This window comes from Procambarus clarkii, chromosome 38 (genome assembly GCF_040958095.1).
Source record: "Procambarus clarkii isolate CNS0578487 chromosome 38, FALCON_Pclarkii_2.0, whole genome shotgun sequence".
Taxonomy (NCBI): Eukaryota; Metazoa; Arthropoda; class Malacostraca; order Decapoda; family Cambaridae; genus Procambarus; species Procambarus clarkii.
In genome coordinates this window covers 37,330,930-37,355,131 of record NC_091187.1, presented here as the reverse complement: position 1 = coordinate 37,355,131, position 24,202 = coordinate 37,330,930, and the positions used below count along the sequence as shown (strand labels likewise).

At 40.7% G+C, this 24,202-nt stretch overlaps 1 long non-coding RNA gene across 1 annotated transcript in view; it reads left to right on the top strand.

The window, feature by feature from the left end:
- LOC138372247 (uncharacterized) overlaps nucleotides 1–24,202 on the top strand; it is a 36,295-nt gene that overhangs the window by 7,140 nt on the left and 4,953 nt on the right. The window contains exon 2 of the long non-coding RNA XR_011230771.1: nucleotides 4,703–4,772. This is a non-coding gene — a long non-coding RNA (uncharacterized lncRNA). The remainder of the gene's footprint in view (nucleotides 1–4,702; nucleotides 4,773–24,202) is intronic.

Sequence of the window (24,202 nt, the reverse complement as noted above, 5' to 3'; positions counted from 1 at the left end):
ATCCATGGGTTGTATTACAGATGTAGTGTTTGGTGGTAAAGCCATACATGTTATTTTGCCATCAGGTGATGTTAATTTAGCAATGGGGTGAGCTGGGGCATTATCAGTCAACAACATTGCCTTTACCTCAGCAGGATGAATTCTACACATCCTGCAGAATTCATATCTGCTGCTTTTTTACTTCTTTACAAAAGTGATTCTGGAACCAATCCTCAAAAGTAATCTGTGTGAACCAGGCATTTTTTGTGTTGTAGTAGATGACAGGTAGTCTGTTCATGCAGTTTTTCAATGCTCTGAGGTTGGCAGATTTCCCAACAATTGCGTACTTTGTTCGGTGACTGCCATCTGCGTTACAGCACAATAATGCTGAAATTCTTTCCTTCTTTACCTTGCAACCAGGAATACTCTTCTCAAGCCTGAAGGCCAAAGTGTTTCTTTGAAGGCATTTCCAGTTAAAGCCTGTTACATCTGCATTGTACACTTAAAACCAGCTTAGATTATTAGATATAATGTGCTGAGAAAGTTTATGCTTATATGCATTAGCATTTCCAACATCTGCACTTAATACATCGCCACAATTTTTCTTGTTAATGATGCCATACCTCTCTTTAAATCGACATACTTATTCAATACAAGCCTTGAAATTGTCTATGTTTAACTTTACAGCAAGTCTTTCAGCTGCATTTCTAATAGAATCAACTCAAACAGGAATTCCTTTTGCACGATGCTGTGTAAACCATTTAAATACAGATGAGTCTAAATCCATATACTTAGCAGGTTTCATTGTTTTCCTGTTGCCTATTGCTTGAGTTTGAGCAAAGAATTTCTTAATATTATCCTTCTGCTTTTTTATATCACAAATTGTAGCTTTACCGATGTTGAATTCTTGGGCGAGTTGAGTGACAGAGTATCCACGCTCTGCTTTCTCAGTCAAGTCAACTTTCTGATCAATTGACAAATGTTTTCTCTTTTGTTTTATACCTTCAATACCATGAATGCTGCTCTGAGACATCTTGACAGATTAAATGTGTTCAAACAGTAAAAATTGTTAAAATTTATCACGAAAATCCTTTGCGTGCGAGCCTGACATTTTTACCCCAGGAAGAGGAGAAGCACATGGTGCCAGCCATCTCATCCAGGCCCAACGCATTAACATGACCTGTGCTTATTTTATAGGCATACTCAGAATTTAATGTATATATTGACTGTTACAAATTGTTTTATTTAAAATATTATTATTGTTATAATTAGAGAAATATTGTTAGTTTTGAAGTTGTATGCATTTTATACAGTACAGTTCTGTATTAACCCTTAAGCTGTGCATGGCATACATATACGACAGGACCTGATGGCAAGGTTCAATTTCTCAAATTTGCTCTAATGCTTTCCAATTTTTTGTGCATACTAGCAAATCCTGCAACTTTGTCTAAATGATCACAAACGTAACTTGTAAAGTAAGAAAATAAAAAATAATTATAAAATTGAATATTGAAAACTTCAGATATTAAGATCAGCTGCAAAAATATAAACTATCACCAATTGTTCATTTGGTGTTATTATGCTCTCAGAATAGTATATGATCTTCATTTTCATAGATTTAGAATATATGTTTTCAGTTTAGTTTACTGTAAAAAATATCATCAATGTGGCATTTGAATTATGTGCCAAATTTAGAAAAAATATTGATAACTACAAATGTTCAGGGTTTGTGAAAAATCCATTCTAATACTATTGTAGAACAGACAACTGTGCACATTATTTGTAAAAATGGTGAGAATCGGTCAGAAACTGAATTTTTTGAAGCTGACTCAAACTTTTAGAGATAACTGAAGTTAAAGTTATCGACAATGAATAAGGTAGTTCTAATTCATTAATTTACATATATGTTTTAATAAACGTTGTTTGGCATTCGTACTCGAATATGTGAAAGTTGTAGGTCAATATGTGTTGGAATGATGTCAAGAAAAAATACCCCCCCTAAAAAAAAAAACTAAATACTGTATAGGGAAAATTATAATGATTTAGTGGATAAAAATGTATATAGTGGCACCTCGATTAACGAGTTTAATCCTTTCTGGCACCGAGCTTGTTATATGGAAAACTCGTCTTAAGAAACAAATTTCCCCATATAAAATAAAGGAAATAAATTTAATCCGTTCCACTCACAAAAATATCCATACTTGTATGACATTTTCTAATGTAAATATAATACTGCACATGTATTTATGAATGTTTTGTTGTACTATTTTCATGTTTACCTTATGAAGAGTCGTTGCTGGCTTGAATGAGACGATGGAGAGGTGGGAAGGAGGAGAGTGGTTATGGTGTGGAAGGAGAATCCACCTCTGAATCAGGGGGGGCTCTCTCGGGAATTTCTCCCCACTGGGACTGGTTTGTGGTTCACTATCACTGGCTCTTCTTTTCTCTACTTTTCCAAAGAACGTATCTATTGACAATTGCTTTTGTCTTTGTTTTAGGATGTTCCTAAAACAAGTCAGCAAATTGTTATTAAACATGTTCACACACCGGGTTGTCACTGCTTTATCAGGGCAGCTTTTCCAAGAATGCAGTCACCTTTTCAAACATTCCCAACACTTCCCTGATCTCACTGGAAGAGGCAGCATCCTCCCTTACCTCCTCATCTCCTTACTAATGGTGCAAATTGTTGATGAGGACCTGCCATACTTCCTTGTGAGATCAGTCACACAGACACCACGCTCATGCTTTGCTATTATTTTCTTCTTCAAATCCACAGTAATTGTGTCTTTCTTCCTCTTGACAACACTATCTTTAGCAAGCAGCTTCTTTGGCGACATCTTGCGTTACAAATTGTAGTCACAAAACCACAAAATACCGAAAGAAAAGCGCAAATAAATGCAGAGGGATGCTTGTCGTGCGCGATACAACAACAACACTGGTGTCGGAGGCGTCCGAGAATTTGCAAGAACCCGCAAGACGCTAGGAAGCACCATGTGGTTTTGCTCGTTAATAGAGGTGAAGCTCGTCAATAGAGATAAATTTGCTGTGAGTGGCTCACTCATTACTCGAAATGATCGTAGATACAGCCGCTCGTTAATCGAGGTGCTACTGTACTTTATTAAAGTGATAAAGTCCTGATCATCAAAACCGCCCAAAGAGACAAAGAAAATAGAATTTGAAATCTGTGAAAAACTCAGTCAAAAAAAATTCAAAGTCCCAAGTTCTGCCAGTTGTGACTGATTTATTGGGTGACCAATTTCATTCTATCTTGACATAGTTAGGGATGGGTATGCACTCTCCAGGATGTAGAGGTTACATCAAAATGAGATAATAAACAAAGGAGACAAAAAAAAAAATATATATTTTTTGGATATTGGTGACAGTAACAGATATTAACATTAGGCAATGCATTTTTATGATATATAACAAAATAGAGCATGATAACATACTCATTATTATTGGTATTATTATGTATTACTCAGCAATGCTATACAGACACCAGCTGCATATCCACTTTGTGGACACTTCTTACTACTATTCGTTTTCTTTGTACATTGGACAGGTGTTTGCATCTCTTTATTACTGCATTTTCCCTCAGTTCCAGTTAATAGGAGCTGTTCTCCTTATCAACAAAATGTTCTCCTTTTTAATTTAAAAAAATTGTCTAAAATACATTTTTGAAAATATTGGGATGAAACTTTCATGATGCTTATGCCAATAAGTTGGAGATTTGTTTAACATTTAATATTAATTTTTACTTAATTCAAATATTTTTTGCCCAGCCCCAGCTTTTACAGCCCAGGCTGTAGCAGCTTAAGGGTTAATGCATGTGGTTTGTATTACGTAGGCTGTTAGAGAGGGATTGGAGGCAGCCGAGAACCCGCCCATACCCACTTCCCCATTCCTGCCCCACCCTCCTTACTCCTGCCCACCCTCCTTACTCCTGCCCACCCTCCTTACTACTGCCCACCCTTCTTACTCCTGCCCACCCTCCTTACTTCTGCCCACCCTCTTTATTCCTGCCCACCCTCCTTACTCCTGCCTACCCTCCTTATTCCTGCCCACCTTTCTTACTCCTGCCCACCCTCTTTAGTCCTGCCCACCCTCCTTATTCCTGCCCACCCTCTTTATTCCTGCCCACCCTCCTTACTCCTGCCTACCCTCCTTATTCCTGCCCACCTTTCTTACTCCTGCCCACCCTCTTTAGTCCTGCCCACCCTCCTTACTCCTGCCCACCCTCCTTTCTCCGGCCCACCCTCCTTACTCCTGCCCACCCTCCTTACTTCTGCCTACCCTCCTTACTCATGGCAAGCCTCCTTACTCCTGCCCACCCTCCTTACTCCTTCCCACCCTCCTTACTCCTGCCCACCCTCCTTGCTCCTGCCCACCCTCCATACTCCGGCCCACCCTCCTTACTCCTGCCCGCCCTCTTTATTCCTGCCCACCCTCCTTACTCCTGCCTACCCTCCTTATTCCTGCCCACCTTTCTTACTCCTGCCCACCCTCTTTAGTCCTGCCCACCCTCCTTACTCCTGCCCACCCTCCTTTCTCCGGCCCACCCTCCTTACTCCAGCCCACCCTCCTTACTTCTGCCTACCCTCCTTACTTTTGTTCAAAGCACAATACCTAAAAAAAATTATTTAATTTTTCTAAAAATTTACTATGTTTTGGTGGGAAAAATTTAGTCATAGGAACCTTAAATTTGTTTTATTTTGCCTAATAGGTAATACTGCTTCCATCTGTGCTCGTCTACCAAGGACGATAGCAAACACAACTTCTGCCCATTAATGATGGTAAGGACAATTTTATTCTTACTGTACTACCAGTGTGTGTGTGTGTGTATCATGATATTGTCATTAACTAGTGATGGTAAGTATATTTATTATGTTGTCATTAACTAGTGATGCTGAGCGTATTAACCCTTTAAGTGCACAACACATCATATGATGGGTTGAGTGACTTGCAGTAACTTGCGCTTTACATCATATGATGCATTGGAGTACCGCGCAAGATTTAAAAGGCCCCACGGGGTAGAGCGGGCTCCCATACACTGCTTAGGGGCTATAGTAAACAGACGCCATTTTGTAAAAAAAATCCAGCTCACGCTACCATCGCGTGGGAGGCATCAGTTACCCAGCAGCCACCATGTCGAGCGCACGGCCGAACACTTCCCGGGCGCGCACCACGTAATCACTCGCCCAAGAGCAAATAACCAGTGAATTATTTTCTGATGGTGAGGAAAGTGATTTTGATGACTCTGACATTGATAAAGACTACGCACAATTGACCGATGATAGCACGGACAATGAAAATGAGATACGGCCTCCCATGGCGAGGCCTATATGCTCACCCATACCACCTTGCCCAGTGTCTACTCCAATTCACCCTCGACCACACAGTTCATGTGCTTATTTAGAGTCTGAGGATATTCTCGGTGACGAGTCAGAGGAAGGTGACTCTATTTCTGGTTTTAGTGAAGTGGAATCAGAACATAGTGTTACCCTCCCTTAGGGAGCCGGTCGGCCGAGCGGACAGCACGCTGGACTTGTGATCCTGTGGTCCTGGGTTCGATCCCAGGCGCCGGCGAGAAACATTGGGCAGAGTTTCTTTCACCCTATGCCCCTGTTACCTAGCAGTAAAATAGGTACCTGGGTGTTAGTCAGCTGTCACGGGCTGCTTCCTGGGGGTGGAGGCCTGGTCGAGGACCGGGCCGCGGGGACACTAAAGCCCTGAAATCATCTCAAGATAACCTCAAGATATACCGAGCCTGGTGCCAGTACCAGTGGTGTTACTGGGCGAGAATTTGTTGCGTCAGCAGCGTCTCGCTCAGCCAAGTGCCACCGCATGGAACAACATGAGGCACCAAGAGTAGTGTAGTGATGGTGATGTTCTCGGGTAGTGTGGTGATGTTCACGTGTTTCCACCTTATGTGCACGTAGCGGCCGTACTGTGCATAGACGGGCTTCAGCTCCTGGTCCACGGTGTACATCGCTTCCTCGCCGTCGTGCCTCTGTTGCGTCTCGCAGGACACCAGGTGTTCTAGTGTGGAGTGATGGTGCTGGTTTTTTTCCTCAAATTCCTGCCTTTGACAATAAAGACGGGATTACCGAACTTTTCCCTGATAATGGAGAGGATATGAGTGAATTAGATTATTTTACAGCATTCTATGATGAGCCGCTCATGGAATATATTGTACACCAAACGAACCTTCATGCGACTCATCTCATTAGAAGAGAGATAACAGAATTTTCACGATTGCAACGTTGGAAAACCACCAATGTAGGTGAAATGTATGCGTTTTTAGCAATATGTATGTTGATGAAGCTCTGTGTCAAACATGCTATTACAGATTACTGGAGCAAAGATCTGACTATTCCAACACCTTTCTTAGGGAAATATATATCCCGAGATAGGTTTCAGATACTCCTCAGGTGTCTGCATTTTGCAAGTAATGAGGACCGGACAGAGGATGATTTACTTTGGCGAGTGATGCACTATATGAATGAAGTGATTGATAAGTTCAGAGATTTTTACGTACCAGCACAGAAGCTGGTGATTGACGAATCCTTTGTGCTTTTCAAAGGATATGTTTCATTCAAGCAGTATATTCCCTCCAAACGGAACAGATTTGGATTGAAATTCTTTGTACTGTGTGACTGTGAAACAGGATACGTGTTACACACGATTCTGTATTCAGCTAGCGATGTAGACATTCCCGGTAACAACGAACATGGTTTCTCGGGTAGTGTGGTGAAGTCACTGATGGCACCATGGATGAACAAGGGCCACATCTTATACACAGATAATTACTATACAAGTCCATTGCTAACTAAGTTTTTGGTTGAAAATAGAACTGGATTGGTTGGCACAGTAAAGGCACGAAGGAGGGAAATGCCAGTGTTTGACGGTAGACTTGCAGTTGGTGAGTGCCAGCTATGGTAATGTGATCAAATACTCTCATTTTGGTGGAAAGACAAGAGAGAAGTGAACATGCTGACAACCATTCATGAGGGTACAATGGTGAACAGTGGCAAGGTGAACTGTGTAACGAAAGAACCAGTATATAAGCCAGATTGTGTTCTTGACTATAATATCAACATGCGTTTGATTGATAAGGCTAACATGATGGTTGGCACTATCGAGTGTGTGCGGAAAACATTGAAATGGACGAAAAAAGTGTTTTTCCATCATGTTGACATAAGCATGTTGAACTGCTATAATATGTATCTGGTGAAAACTGGACGTAAACCTAGTTTCCGTGCGTTTGCTTTTACACTTGCAACACAGTTATTAGCAAAGTTTGGTAAAGATGTCCCTGGCATGCAAAGACCAATCATGAACCCAGTGTTGCAGCATGCTGCAACACCCAGGCTTGCTCACATGGAGGCCTTTCAGCAACACAGACTAAAACATTTGTCACCAGCTGGAAAGCGTGCAATAGGCCAACGTGAATGCCTAGTATGTAAAACAACAAAAAGGAGAGTACAGAAACGTAACGTGGTGCAAACATGGTGTGAAGCGTGTGCAGTTCCATTGTGTGCTGTCGACTGCTTCAACGACTACCACTCTCTCCAAGAATTCTAAATGTGCAATAATAGTGCAAAAACCTGTACATAGTGCGTGCTTGTGTGTACATATAATAATGAACATTGTGATTACATAATATAATGGCGTAATGGAAAACATTTGTGTGCACATGTGTATACTTGATGTAACATTTATTGACAATGACTGTGATGTAACATGTGCAACACAATTAGTGACTAATATTGCTAATAAAATAGGCCTAGACACTGTAAATAATGCCGCGAAAATAAATTCGTGGCAACTCTGGCTGCTTGAAGACCGCGCGACGCCTCTGGGACGCACCGTGCATGAGCGATCATGCAGGGTGTGACGTCATCGCCCATCTTGTCGGCTCAATTACGTCGTCGGTAAGTTCAATTGAATTTTTTGTTCTCATGGTCAGGGAACACGACTTAACATGTTAGGAAGAAAAAATTTTTTTTTTTTTTTGGTATGCGCCTGTGGGTGACAAATGCTAAATAGCCCGGAGCCACACAAGGGTTATTCTTGGTGTTTTCATTACCCAGTGATGGTGAGTGTATTCATCATATTGGCATTACCCAGTGATGTTGATTGTATTAGTCATGGTATTATTAACCAGTTTTGTTGAGTGTATTAACCCTCTGAAATGCATTAGCGCCTAATTTCGCTCGATCAAGGGGTGCGCATAACACCTTAACCACTGCACTGTGCCAAACGACAAATGCTTTTCGCCAATAACTGTCCCCACCAACAAAAGTTTTTTTTTTGTACACGGTCAAAACACGCTCGCGGTAGGTTGGATACAAAATGAACTCTTGGGACCTCCAGTGAGAGGCAGCTTTCTTTGAAAAAAATTCCCAGAATGTCCTACGGCTGCTCGCTGGGTTAGTATTGAGTGAGTAACCATGGGGTGGTGCACGCGCCTCTGGCTCCCTAACACCTGTCCGACGCAGTGCTGAAAGATCGCTGAAAAATTGAAAGATGTTGAAAAATTCAGACCTTATAGCCTGAAGAACATAAGGGTCATGATATTGATGAAGCTAGGCGCAATAAGGACCTAACACAAAGGTCGGATGCAAGTGATACCACACCTATTAGGATGATACAGTGAGCGTATCCAGTTGTAGCTGTGAACGCCACTCATGTCCACCTATGCCATCTCCAATTTATATAGGTGATACATAGATGAATCGTTTTCTGGGTTCAGTGATGATGCATCTGATACAAGTAGCATAGATGAACAGTGTTAGCGGTTTCCATGGTGGTGTTTTCCATAGATATTTTCAAGATTAGCTGAATCTCTTCCAGAATGGCTCAATCTCTTTTAGATTGACTGACACTTGCCATAAATAAGTGAACCTTCCAGTCAGGGACCTTACAAAGCGATATTTTGAAGACTACCTTACTCATACCACTTACAAGTACTAAAGCCAAGGGTGTATGTGAGTGCGTTATTTGCAAGCACACAGAACAAAGAAACAGCGAAAATCTATCTGTACCTGGTGCAACGAGAGCGAAGTCGCACTGTGTACCCTGGACTACTTCATTGATTATTACTCACTTCCGAAGTACTGATTGTGTAATACAGTGTGTTAGTGTGTAAATAGTGTGTGAAACTATACATATTGTAATCTTAGTGAATTTTTAGCAAGTAATATTGCAACAATAAACATTGTGGATACATTACTGACACACAGTATCACAGTTCCATGGAACATTATGAACGTTCTGTTGTATACATATTGTAAATAACAAAAATATGCATCATATACAATAAAAAAAACTAATAAAGCCGCATTGGAAATACATAGAACAAATAATTGAAAATATATTTGTGGCAACTCACAATGCTTGAATGGCCTGCACGCTTGTTTCTGGGAGTTTCTGGTATGGGCGACAAGCCGTGATGACGTTACAGCGCACCTTGTCCATGTCCCCACAGCCAAAGTAAGTGGAATTTTGTATTTATTTTTACATAGACATGTTCAGGGTTAAAAAAACATTTTTGGGGGAACACTTGATTTCATGCGCACGAGGAATGTCACAATAAACTTGGCGCATCACAGTGGTTAAGGCACTCGTAGGTATATTGTAGGGTTCAAAACTTGGGTACAAGATGGATTCCTGAGGTGTTTACTAGCTTGAAAAAAATTCCCAGCATTCCCCACGGTTGTGGGCAGGCTCATATTCAAGGTAGCAACCATTTTGTATGTATCCATATTGAGCTCCCAGTCTCTAGTTGGCCATGTTTTTGAGAAAACACTCTATGATGTTGAAATACAGGGCATATTGCTTGAAGATGAGCATGCCAGTGATTTTGATAACTCAAATCTGGAAAAAGACCTAAGACAGGTGTCTGATACTAGTGATACAGATATTGAAGTGAATGATGTGGAGAGTGTGTACAGTACACAGCTCTCACAGCCCTGCCATACCGGCCTAGGTCATCACCATCAGTGGAACAACACAAATTAATTTTTGTATGTTCTACTGAACATTTAGCGCCAAATGCAATTTGTTCGGATTATCCGGGAATGCTTTAGAGTAGGGTTCGTTAGAGTGAGGATGCACTGTAATTGAATCACTAATATGCTCACAATACTTTTTGAGTATAGCGATGGATCACATTTTATTATATAATTATATCACACTACACACTATTGAATAATATTACTCGAAAAAAAAAAACAGAAAAAAAAATCAAAGACATTGAAATAATTAAGTAATAATATTTTTGTGGCAACTCCCGCCTGACAGCTCGGGTGGAGCTGACTGCCTCCGATGATTACTCTGTCAACGCCTCACGTTTGCCAGACTTCCTCGCCCTATTGTGGTCAAAATATGTCACAAATTATTTTCTATTTTTCCCATGATCAGGAAGCACAAATGAACACTTTTATAAGACGTGTTGCAGGCTAAAATCGCAAGAGAGCAGCCCAAGGGTTAACAAAAACCAACTAATAATATCAGGGGTTTCGCGGCCTCATGAAGGTAATGCCATCATCAATTAATGCATTTTTAAAAATCCCATTTATTGTCCGAATATTATGGGACTGGTTTTAAATGTGCCCCTTTATATTGTGAACAGTTTGATAGCAAAATGAATGACGTAGCATGAAAATTGAGATTTATTTTATTTATTTTATTTTATTTTATTTATATATATACAAGAAGGTACATTGGGTTTGTGAGAATACATTGGATAGTACAGTATTTACATTCTTGTAAAGCCACTAGTACGCGCAGCGTTTCGGGCAGGTCCTTAATCTAGCAGATAATTTTAAGTAGGTAATTTCAATCAGAATTGATAAATGATAAAAATACATTACAAGAGAAAAATGAGATGAGAGATAAGTAAGTATATTAAAGCACATTGTTATATTAAAGCTCTGATTGATTACATTGGCAGCTTGATTAGTAATTTAAACAAGATTAATAGACACCATACAGCAGATTGACAGCACATATAAGACAGCAATGATCACAATGGTAAAGATGTTCAGAATGGGTACATAAAGATTGGGAGACTGGGTAGCAAAAGATACAGATAAACAAGATTTATAAACACCATACAACAGATTGGCAGCACATATAAGAAAACAGCAATGATCACAATGGTAAAGATGTTCAAATTGGGAACATAAAGGTTGGGAGATTGGGTAGCAATTGATACAGTGCAATTTTAAGGCAAAAAGTGAAAAACTATGAAGATGAAATTAGGTACATTTTAGTATTGATTTTGAATGATGTAAAAGTTGGACAGCTTTTCAATTCAGTAGGGAGTGAGTTCCATAAACTGGGTCCCTTTATTTGCATAGAGTGTTTACACAGATTAAGTTTAACTCTGGGGATATCAAAGAGATATTTATTTCTGGTGTGGTGATATTGGGTCCTATTACATCTGTCCAGGAAGAGTTTCAGACAAGGATTTGCATTTAAGAACAGGGTTTTGTAAATGTAGTTGACACAAGAGAATTTGTGGAGTGTGATTATGTTTAGCATGTTTAGGGAGTTAAACAAGGGGGCTGTGTGTTGTCTGAAAGCAGAATTTGATATTATTCTGATAGCAGATTTTTGCTGGGTGATGATGGACTTGAGGTGGTTTGCAGTGGTTGAACCCCATGCACAGATACCATAGTTGAGATAGGGATAGATTAGTGCATAATATAGAGAGATGAGAGCAGAGTTAGGAACATAATATCTGATTTTGGAGAGTATACCAACTGTTTTAGAGACTTTCTTAGTTATGTGTTGTATGTGGGTACTGAAGTTGAGTCTCTTGTCTAGGAATATGCCAAGAAACTTACCATCATTTTTATTGCTAATGTTTACATTGTCAATCTGAAGCTGAATTGCATTTGTAGATTTGCTTCCAAATAGGATGTAGTAGGTCTTTTCTATGTTAAGTGTTAGATTGTTGGTTGACATCCATAAGTGGACTTTTTTTAGTTCATTATTAACAACATCATTTAGTGTATGTGGGTTGGGGTTGGAGTAGATGAGGGTAGTATCATCAGCAAACAAAATAGGTTTCAGAATGTTTGAGACATTAGGCAGATCATTAATGTATACAGGTATAAGAAATAGAAGAGGTCCCAAGATGCTGCCTTGTGGCACTCCAACGGTTATTGGTAGAATGGGAGAGATTATATTATTGATGGCTACACATTGGTGTCTATCACTAAGATAGGATTGGATATAGTCCAGTGCATGGCCTCGGACTCCATAATGATGGAGTTTACATAAGAGGTAATCGTGATTAACAGTATCAAAGGCCTTTCTCAGGTCAATGAAGAGTCCAATTGGAAACTCATTTTTGTCAAGGGCTGAGTAAATTATATCAAGGAGACTAATAATTGCATCGTTGGTACTCTTTTGAGAGCGGAAGCCAAACTGACAGGGGCTAAGAATGTCGAATTTTACGAGATAGGAGTAGAGCTGTTTGTAGATAATTTTTTCAAATATTTTTGATAGTATGGGTAGGTTCGATATTGGTCTATAGTTGTTTATGTCTGACGGATTACCTCCTTTATGAACTGGCGTTACTCTTGCTTTTTTAAGGATATCAGGGAAGGTATGACACTCAAGGGATTTGTTGAACAGCAGAGCTATAGGTGGCGCAAGGGCATGGGAGGCGCTCTTGTATACAATGGATGGGATTTCACTGATGTTCCCAGCTTTGGTTTTTAGTGAGTGTATGATGGACACAACATCTGACGGGCTGACTGGTGAGAGGAGAAGAGAGTTTGGATAGCTGCCTGAGAGATATGTGTTGAAAGAAAGATATGTTGTTATTAGAAAGCTGAAAAGAGTACAGTTCATCCTCACTAACGAACCCCGCTCTAGTGAATTCCCAGAAGATCCGAACAAAATGAATTAGGTACTAAATGTTCAGTGGAACATACAAATGTTTGATTAAGCGAGGATTGTTCATCCAAGCAGTCACCGAGACCGAGCGTCGGAGGTGGCTGTCATCATCTATGATTCGCCAAAGTGTAAACAGTTATACAGTGTTTTATTATGCTTACCCATTGTTTCTAGGGATAAATGGTTGAAGGATGATAAAATGGTATTAAGGGTCATTGGTGAGAGTTGTTGTCAGGGGGGGGCAAGTGGTGTCAGTAGTTAGGGTTTATTGTTAGGGGGGGCAGGTGGTGTAAGTTATTCTCATGGAAGGCAGGTTGTCAGTGGTGTAAGTTGTCAGGGAAGCTGGAGTAATAGTGGTGTCAGGGGAGGCAGGTTGTGTCAGTGGTGGAAGTTGTCAGGGAAGATGGAGTAATAGTGGTGTCAGGGGAGGCAGGTTGTGTCAGTGGTGGAAGTTGTCAGGGAAGATGGAGTAATAGTGGTGTCAGGGGAGGCAGGTTGTGTCAGTGGAGGAAGTTGTCAGGGAAGATGGAGTAATAGTGGTGTCAGGGGAGGCTGGTTGTGTCAGTGGTGGAAGTTGTCAGGGAAGATGGAGTAATAGTGGTGTCAGGGGAGGCAGGTTGTGTCAGTGGAGGAAGTTGTCAGGGAAGATGGAGTAATAGTGGTGTCAGGGGAGGCTGGTTGTGTCAGTGGTGGAAGTTGTCAGGGAAGATGGAGTAACAGTGGTGTCAGGGGAGGCAGGTTGTGTCAGTGGAGAGCTCTGGCTCGAGTTATCATGTAAATGGCAACATGTGGCTGGCGCCTCCATGCTCCACCTCGATAGTTCACTCACTGTCTGCTTTTCACCAAATTAGCTGAGAAAATGTTACCATTTCAGTTGTTTGCAACACAAAGCTCTATCATATTCCATAGTCAAAATGAACAATTTATAATAAATTGTGGTGTCAGTGGTGAGAGGATGTATTAGGGGGTGGAAAGGCGTCAGAGAAGGAGGGTGAGTAGAGACGCCAGCTGACTGCTGCAGCATGTGCCTGCCTCGATACTAAGCTCACTTGCTGCTTTTGACAAAATTAGGAGAGAAAATTTTACCATTTCAGTGGCTTGTAATGCATCACTCTACCATATTCCGTAGTCAAAATGAAGAATTCATAATAATGTGTGGAGTCAGTGGTGAGGGGATGTATTGGGGGGGGGGGGAGGGAGGGGTAAGGAGGCGGCTAGCCTCTATGCAGTCAACATTGGGTCGAGTTTCGTCGAGGTCTGGGTTCAAGGCCTGGTTTGAGGTCTGGCCTGAGGCCTGGTCTGAGGCCTGGTCTGAGGCCTGGTCTGAGGCCTGGCCTGAGGCCTGGTCTGGCCCAAGGCCTGTCAGTCTGGCTGCCACCCTCCCCCCCTCGCTCCTATACCGCCAACATGCTGCAACCCCCCTTCCCCTCCCCTCCCGCACCTGACTACCAGCGGCCGGCCCTGACCCTCCTTCCCCTACCACCGGCGGCCCGCCTACCACCCCTCCTCTTCAGTTTGTTGAGAAAATTATGTGATTTTGCTTTTTTGGATTCAATAATGCTCATATATGTAGAATTTTTAATCCAAATTGTTTGTAAGTGATTGTTCTATCAAATGCCATAGTGAAAATGAAGACTTCATAATAAATGAATTGTTTATGAATATTTATGTAGACTGATACAGTTGGCTTATGGAAATCCTGGCCAATACATCATATTTGCGGCCACCAATAACAGTCACATAGTTTTGATTTTAATATGGAATTGTTTACAATTGATTGTTCTATCATGTGCCATGTTCAAAATTATAAATACATAATAAATAGATTTTCTGTGATTTTTTGTTTTGTTGATAGTGGATGTAGGACCTTTGTTATTTTCACATCAAGGGGAGGGACAGCCTGGGGCTGACGGGTAGAACGAATTCCGCAGTGAAACGAATCGGCCTCACCTCATATAACGCCTACGCCTCGTTCGAGTGAGGTCACACTGTATAAACATTTGAGTGTGGTTTGTTCGCTCACGGCCAATGCTCAGCCTTCGTTGCAGTGTGTGCCAGGTCGCTTGCCAGGCCAGCAAAAGAGTTAATCTTCCTTGGAGATTTCAATTTACCGAGTCTAAGATGGAGAATGGCAAACACAAATATCATAGCAGGGAATGACCCGGGAAATAACCAACCACAGGTCAGAGAACTTTTGAGATTCTGTGACAAATTCTCGCTCAATCAACAGATTTCAGAACCAACTAGGAACGAAAACACACTAGACTTGTTTTCTAGTGTGTTTTTGTTGTTTTCTAGTTTTCTAGACTTGTTTTCTAGTTCATCATTAGTTCACAAACAATGATGAACTAATCAGAGACATCACAATCTCAGATACTTCATACTCAGACCATAAGCTCATTGAAGTGCAAACTAGCATAAATAACGGTAGTAGGTCTAAGAGACCCAACAAGCGAGAAGGAATATTCAATCAATTCAATTTTAACAATAAGAGGATCGACTGGGAAAAAATAAATGTAGACCTTGCAACCATTCAATCGGAGACGGTCTTCAGCGACAAAACTCTCACACAGGGAATAGCTCAACTGACAGCTGAAGCTTACAAGGTCTGCTTGAAGCACGTGCCTGTGAGGAGGGGCAGAAAGAGGACCACTCTAGAAAGAGAACGCAGACAACTGTACAGGAGAAGGAAAAAAATAACGGAAATGCTTCGGCAGACACAACTATCACAAGCAAGAAAAATAAGCCTAAGCAGGGAGATCGAAGAAATAGAACAAACGTTGAAGCGATCATATGAGTCTGAGGAAATGGAATTCGAACAGAAAGCTATACAAGAGATAAGGAAAAATCCGAAATATTTTTTCACATATGCAAAATCAAAATCAAAAACCTCTACCAGTATTGGTCCGTTAATTACAAATGAAGGTACGTACACAGAGGACAACAAAGAGATTAGTGAAATTCTAAGAAGCCAGTATGAGGCTATGTTTAGCACACCAATAAACAACATGAAAGATGATGACCCAGACAGCTTCTTTATGAATGACATTCAAGCTGCAGATAATATAACGGATATTACCACAAACTCGGAAAACTTTGAAAGAGAAATTGACAATATGCCTATGCACTCAGCTCCTGGGCCTGACTCATGGAATTCAATATTCATAAAGAAATGTAAAGTACCAGTAGCGAGAGCACTCAGCGTAATTTGGAGAAAGAGCCTGGATACAGGAGACATACCAGCACCACTTAAATCTGCAGATATAGCTCCGTTGCACAAGGGGGGGAGTAAAGCCTTGGCAAAAAATTATAGACCAGTTGCACTAACATCACACATAATAAAAGTGTTTAAAATGTTTGTATATAGGGTAATAACACCACAAACAGTATTGTTGGGGGTGAAACTTTAGTGCGTCTGACCTTGAATGTGTGAAGGAAGCAGCCGCCACCTGACTGTGTGTAGCGACGTCTCTTAGTGCCTGAACTAACTATATCAACTTAGTTGTACAGTTGTGGTGAACAAAACATGTAGATACTTACATATAACATCTGTATATAGTGAATAAAAGCAAAAACAGTATTGTGGGAGGAGAATGTGGGTGAGGGAGGGAGGAAGTAGCAGCCAGAGGCGGGCTGCCACTGGTTGCCACTGCCACTCAGCATGCCAACTTAGTGGTTCGTTATGGTGAACACGAATGTAGATACTTATATGTAACGTCTGTATATAGTGAATAAAAGCAAAAACAGTATGGTGGGAGAAGAATGTGGGCGAGTGATGTGTTGAGGGAGTGAGTGGCTGGCTGGTGTGTGGCGGTCACTCCTCGTTGCTTTTTGACTCATATTAGCGACTTAATGGTACGTTATGGTGAACAAAACATGCAGATACTTATATATAACCTGTGTATATAGTGTAATAATCGACAAAGTATTTGTTCACTGTTTGATGAACATAATAATTGAATCAACAATATGCACACCATATTTTTGAGTACAGCGATGATTCACTCATTTTATTATATAAATATATCACACTACACACTATTGAATAATATTACAGCAAAAATACTATGAAAAATCAATCAGAGACATTGAAATAATTAGGTAATTATCTCTTTGTGGCCACTCCTGCCTGACAGTTGGCGAGCAACAGACCACTTGGGACGCACGCTGAGTCAGCGCCTGTTTTTTGCCAGACTTCCCCGCCCTATAGCAGGCAATATATGCCACTTACGATATTTTTTATTATTTTTCCCATGATCAGAGAACACAAATTAACAGGTTTAAAAGAAAAAATAATTTTTGTTTGTATGCGCCTGTGGGTGACAAATGCTAAATAGTTTGGAGCCACACAAGGGGTTAAACATAATGCAGGGTACATAACACAATCAAATTTGCCCATAGTAGGTAAGCACCATGTAAAGAATTTGGGAATAATGATGTCTAACGACCTAATGTTTAGGGAGCATAACCAAGCAAATATTGCGTCTGCCAGAAAAATGATGGATTACGAGAACTTTCAAATCCAGGGATCCCATCACAATGGTTGTGCTCTTCAAATCACTTGTGTTGTCGCATCATGAGTACTGCTCAGTACTCACTTTACCCTTCAGAGCAGGAGAGATTGCAGAAATAGAGGGAATACAGAGAACATATACGGCATACATAGACCCGATAAAGCACCTAAATTATTGGGATCGTCTCAAAGCCCTCCAAATGTACTCACTAGAAAGACGACGAGAGAGATATCAAATAATATACATATGGAAAATACTAGAGGGCCAGGTTCCAAATCTACACTGTAAAATAACAACATACTGGAGTGAATGAAACGAAAGAAAATGCACAATAAAACCAGTGAAGAGCAGTGTGCCGTAGGCACAGAGAACACTGTATAAACATCAGTGGTCCGTGGTTGTTCAACATTCTCCCGGCAATCATAAGAAATATTGCTGGGACAACCATGGACATTTTCAAGAGAAAACTAGATAGGTTTCTCCAAGGAGTGCTGGACCAACCGGGCTGTGGTGGGTATGTGGGCCGCTCCAAGCAACAGCCTGGTGGACCAAACTCTCACAAGTCAGAGTTTGAGGAGTAGAGAGTACTCCTCAAGTACTTCCAGTCGAGTAGAAGTAGGAGTAGAACAACTCCTAGAACCCCATCAAGCAGGAAAACCGCCTCTAGATACAATGAAGATAAGCCTTAGGCTACACAATGAAACTTGTAAAAGCAACTGTATTGCTGCTGCCTCTAATATCAACTGGGAGTTTGAAATAGGTGACATAGTGAATATCAACCTTGCAGTGCAAACATTTCTTCACAAAACTTTTAGCCTTGCCTTAAGGCTACCTTGAGGTGTTTTCTGGGCTTAGCGTCCCTGCTGCCCGGTCGTCGACCAGGCCTCCTCGTTGCTGGATTGGTCAACCAGGCTGTTGAATGCGGCTACTCGCAGCCTGATGTATAAATCACAGCCTGGTTAATCAGGTATCATTTGGAGGTGCTTATTGAGTTCTCTCTTGAACATTGTGAGGGGTCGGCCAGTTATGCCTCTTATATTTAGTGGAAGCGTGTTGAACAGTATCGGGCCTCTGATGTTGACAGAGTTCTCTCAGAGTACCTATTGAACCTCTGCTCTTCAACGGGGGTATTCTGCACATGCTGCCATACCTTCCGGTCTCAAATGATATTATTTCTGTGTGCAGATTTGGGACCAGCCCCTCTACTATTTTCCACGAGTAAATTACAGTAGTTGCATGTCTCTGCACCTTTTCCAGTTTGTTGATGTGCTGCTTAAGATATGGGCACTATACAACCACTGCATATTCCAGTTTTGGTCTGACAATAGTTGTGAATAATTTCTTTAGTATTTTGCCATCCATGTATTTAAAAGCAATTCTGAAGTTAGAAAGTGTAGCATTGGCTCTAAACACAATGTTCTTTATGTGGTCCTCAGGTGATAGCTTTTTATCTAGAACCACTTCTAGATCTCTTTCTTTATCCGAATTCTTTAAAGATTTCTCACATTTCATAGAGGTGTCTGAATATAAAGTGAAAAAAATGCCAAAGGAGCTAAGTAAGAACAAAGCATTTGGTCCAGATGGAATTTCACCATGGGTTTTGAGAGAATGTGCACTTGAGCTCAGCATTCCACTTAACAGATTTTTTCAGGCATCCCCGTGAACAGGAGTCCTAGCAGATGTGTGGAAAAAGGCTAACACAGAACAAATGTTTGCACTACAAGGTTGATATTCACTGTACTACCTATTTCAGATTCCCTGTTGATATTAGAGGCAGCAGCAATCTACAACAGTGGCAGCAGGGAAGATCCCATCAAATATAGACCTGTATCATTGACAAGTGTTATAGTCAAAATATTGGAAAAAACCAGCGTTGAATGTAATGAAACGCCATTTTCTGGGTGAGACCCGGAGGCTCCCCGGAGCTTTACCAGGCTGATATGCTAATGTCAGACTTTGGCATCAGTCATGTGTATGGAGTTCTAGGGCCTACCGGGAACCACGGCCAGAACCTGGCCCCCTCAGAGAGGCAAGGGGAGCAATGGCCTATAGAATGGCTTATGCATCGTTAACGATGCATAAGCAACAGGGCTCCATTAAGGAACATATAATCTCTTCCCACAACCAGACCATCACTAGAGAAGTCTTATCAAAAAACACGGAAATCATCGATAGATACAGCGATAGCAGGCGGCCTGATATCTGCGAGGCACTACACATTAAGAAGTCGATACCAGCAATCAACAGCCAATTAATGCACAACTATATTCTACCCACTTCAAGACTCCGCACCAATATAGAAGCATCAAGAAATATGGGCCAATAGGCCCATTGCAGTTACTTACATTCTTCCTTTTAACTTACAAAATATTATACCCATTGTTTTGTGTTCTGTCTTGTGTTGAAAATTTGTTTTCACCTCATCCAAAACTGTTGTAACATATCACCTCACCCAAATGCAGGTATAAAATCAAAGCTGTTTAACCCTTACACTGCTCAGGGGTCCTGGGGACATTTACACCCCTGTGTGCAAGAAAAATAGAATTCAACATTTTTTTTTCGTCTTCTAGACATGTTAATTTGTGTCCCCTGAGCACGGGAAAAATAAAAAAAAAATCGTAGGTGACATATTTTGGGCGCAATTGACCGAGGAAGTCTGGCAAAAAGTGGGCGTTGACAGCGCAGTCGTCAGACCCGTTAGCGTCACCCGCGCTGACAGGTGGGAGTTGCCACAAAGATATTATTACCTAATTGTTTCAATGTCTTCGATTTATTTTTTCTTAGTTTTTTTGCAGTAATATTATATTATTCAATAGTGTGTATTGTAATATATTTATATAATAAAAGTGATGAATAATCGCTATACTCAAAAGTATGATGTGTATATTAGTGATTCAATTATGTTTATAAAACAATAAACAAATAGTTTTGCTGCTATTACACTCTATACACATGTTATATATAAGTATTTGCATGTTTTGGTCACCATAACGAATCACTAAGTTGGTATTGAGAGTCGAAAAGCAACGAGGAGTTACCGCCACACACCAGCCAGCCACTCGCTGCCACTCCCTCAACACACGCACTAAACTTTCTTCCCCCAACAATACCATTTGTGGTGTTATTACACTATATACAGACGTTATATGTAAGTATGTATATATTTTGTTCACCACAACTGTAAAGCTAAGCTGATATAGTTAGTTCAGGCACTAAGAGTCGTCGCTATACACAGATGGCGGCTGGCGGCTCCCTCACTCATTCAAGGTCACACGCACTAAACTTTCTCCCCCAACAATACTGTTTGCAGTGTTATTACCCTATATACACATTATATATAAGTATCTACATGTTTTATGCACCGTAACTGTACACCTAAGCTTGTAGTGCGCCCAAAGAGCATAGTGGCCACCCTCTAAACAGCTAGACAAATCGTGCAGACGACGTCACCTCCGTCACTCAAATGGCTCCTCCCAGCATAATCCTTTTGCTGTTATTACACTAATACACACATTATATATAAGTATCTACATTTGTGTTCACCATAGAGAACCACTGACCTGGTATGGTGAATGCAAACAATAACAGGTGGGCACACAGTCAGTAAACGATGCTGTCTCCCTCCGTCTCTCAGCATCACTCCTCCCACAGCGCTAATTATTACAACAATCCTGCTATTATCACAACCCTGGTTATTTATATCACAGTCATGGGTCATCTGTAATATTGTCATCGCTAAATAATAACAATTATATATTTTGACATTTTTCGGCGATGCTGTGGTCACAAGCTGAACAGCAATGCTGTTCGCTCATGCTGCATGCGCCAGCCTTGGTTGCTCCAACAGTACTGTGCCTCTTACACTTGAGAATATTGCCCACGATTTTTTTAAAAAATGGCGTCTGTTTACAAGAGCCCTGAGGAAGTTACTGTGAACCCCGTGTAGCCGCGGGCCATTTGAATCGGGCCTGGCACCCTATGGCGTATATATACGCCATGCGCACCGTGGGACATGTTACTCAGGGCGTATATATACACCATGAGCAATTTAAGGGTTAAACTCTGTTTAGTGTTTGCAAGTTATAGTTGTGTGTGTGTAAACTAAAGTCTTTGAAAATGTAATAATTTATTACGAAACGCGTTCACATGTCAAGCCGCCTGCTATCGCTGTATCTATCGGTGATTTCTGTGTTGTTAGATAGATAGTTGTTTGATAATCATCGATAGATACAGCGATAGCAGGCGGCTTGACGTCTGCGAAGCACTACACATCAAGAAGTCAACACCAGCAATCAACAGCCAATTAATGCACAACTATATTCTACCCACTTCAAGACTCCGCTCCAATATAGAAGCATCAAGAAATATGGATCAATAGGCTTTCTACAATTACTTCCATTCAATACCCATTGTTTCGTGTTCTGTCTTGTGTTTGAATTTAATACCCATTCAATACCCATTGTTTCGTGTTCTGTCTTGTGTTGGAATTTAATACCCATTGTTGAAAGTTCGTTTTTTCACCTCATCCACCTCACCCAAATGTAGATATAAACCTCGAAGATGTGTAAGCTCTATTCAGTTTCAGTTGTGTGTTTGTAAACTAAAGTCTTTGAAAATGTAATAAGTTTTACGAAACGCACTCAAGTGCGTTATATATATATATATATATATATATATATATATATATATATATATATATATATATATATATATATATATATATATATATATTAGTACAGTGGTACCTCGCATAACGATCGCCCCAAAAGACGAACATTTTGGGTAACGAACGGCCCGATCGGCGTCAAATCGTCCCGTATGACGACCGCTGGTTTGAGTAACGTCAACACCACATGGTGGGCCAGGTGGGGTCGCGCTGCTTCTTGCACATTCTTAGACGCCTCTGACAATGCATATAAATTATGTTGTTCTTGTTTAAAGATGCTAATGATACTGGGATATAATGAGGTGACTGCTGAGATGTTGCAAAGCATTGACGTTTTTGTAGGAAAAAAGAAATGAAATGTCTGATATACAACAAATGTCAAAAATGTTCATTCGGTGTTCGGCAGGTAGGCTGCTCCATTATAACAATCTTTCTTTGTTTCAAATGTGTTCCATTTGTTTTGTATTTGTCATTTACGTCTCAATAATGGAGAAGCCTACCTTACATACACTGAATAAACCATTATGACATTTTCCTTTCTTCAAATGTGTTCAATATTTATTTTTCATTTGTCTAATAGCAAAATGTTCGTTCAGTGGTCGGCAGGTAGGCTGCTCCATGTTTCTTACATACAAAAAACGTAAATAATAAAAAAAATGAAGATTTTTGGAAACCAGTACAAATGTCAAAAAGGTTCGTTCGGTCGTCTACAGGTCGGCTGCTCCATGTTTCTTAAATAAATAAAAAAACGAAAAATAAAAGAACTGTTGAAACAATTTGAAAAATGGACAAATGTCATAAAGGTTCGTTCAGTGTTTGTCGGGTAGGCTGCTCCATTATTGAGACATAAGTGACAAATACAAAACAAATGGAACACATTTGAAACAAAGAAAGATTGTCATAATGGAGCAGCCTACCCAACAAACACTGCACGAACAATATGCTATAATGAATATGAAAGACAAGGGCTGCTGGCTGGGTTAGTACTGCGTGAGCAACCATTTGTGGCACACGCGCCTCTGGCTCTCAAACACCTGTCCCACACGGTGTTGAAAGACTGCGCTCAGTCGGTGCAATTCAGACCCTATTGTTTGAAGAACATAAGGGTCATAACATTGGTGAAGCTAGGCGCAATAAGGGCTTAACACAATGGTCGGATGCCAGTGATACAGCACCTATGAGGATGATACAGCGAGCGTATCCAGTTGTAGCTCTGAGCCCCACCCTTGCCATCTCGAATTTATATAGATGATACATAGATGAATCGTTTTCTGGGTTCAGTGATGATGCATCTGATACAAGTAGCATAGATGAACTGTGTTAGCAGCTTCCATGGTGGTGTTGTTCATTGATATTTTCAAGAATACCTGAATCTCTTCCTGACTGATGGACACTCTTTGAGGCTAGCTGAATCTCTTCCTGTGTGGGACCTTACAAAGCGATCTTTTCAAGACTACCTTACAAATAGAGCTTTTCCTATAATCGTTTCAATACTACCATATGCTTTACAAGCTTGGCTACATACCACCTACAAGTACTAAAGCCAAGGGTGCACGCGAGTGCGTTATTTGCAAGCACACAGAACGATGAAACGGGAAACGAAAATCTATCTGTAGCTGGTGCAAGGAGAGCAAAGTCGCGCTGTGTACCATGGACTACTTCATTGACTATTACGCACCTCCAAAGTACTGAGTGTGTAATACAGTGTATTATTGTGTAAATATTATGTGAAACTGTACATATTGTAATTTTAGTGAATTTTTACCACGTAATATTGTGACAATAAACATTTATTGTGGACACATTACTGACACATGTATCACAGTTTCATGGAAAATTATGAACATTCTACTGTATACATATTGTAAAGGTCACAAATATGCATCATATACGATAAAAGAAACAAATAAAACCGCATTGGAAATGCATAGAAAAAATATTTGAAAATATATTTGTGGCAACACGCGGTGCTTGAATGGCCTGCGCGACCGTGTCTGGGAGCTTCACACACGGGCGACCAGGCCCTGATGACGTCACAGCGCACCTTGTCCACACCCTCACAGCCAAAGTAAGTGGAATTTGGTAATTATTTTTACATAGACATGTTCAGGGACGGTAATTTATCATT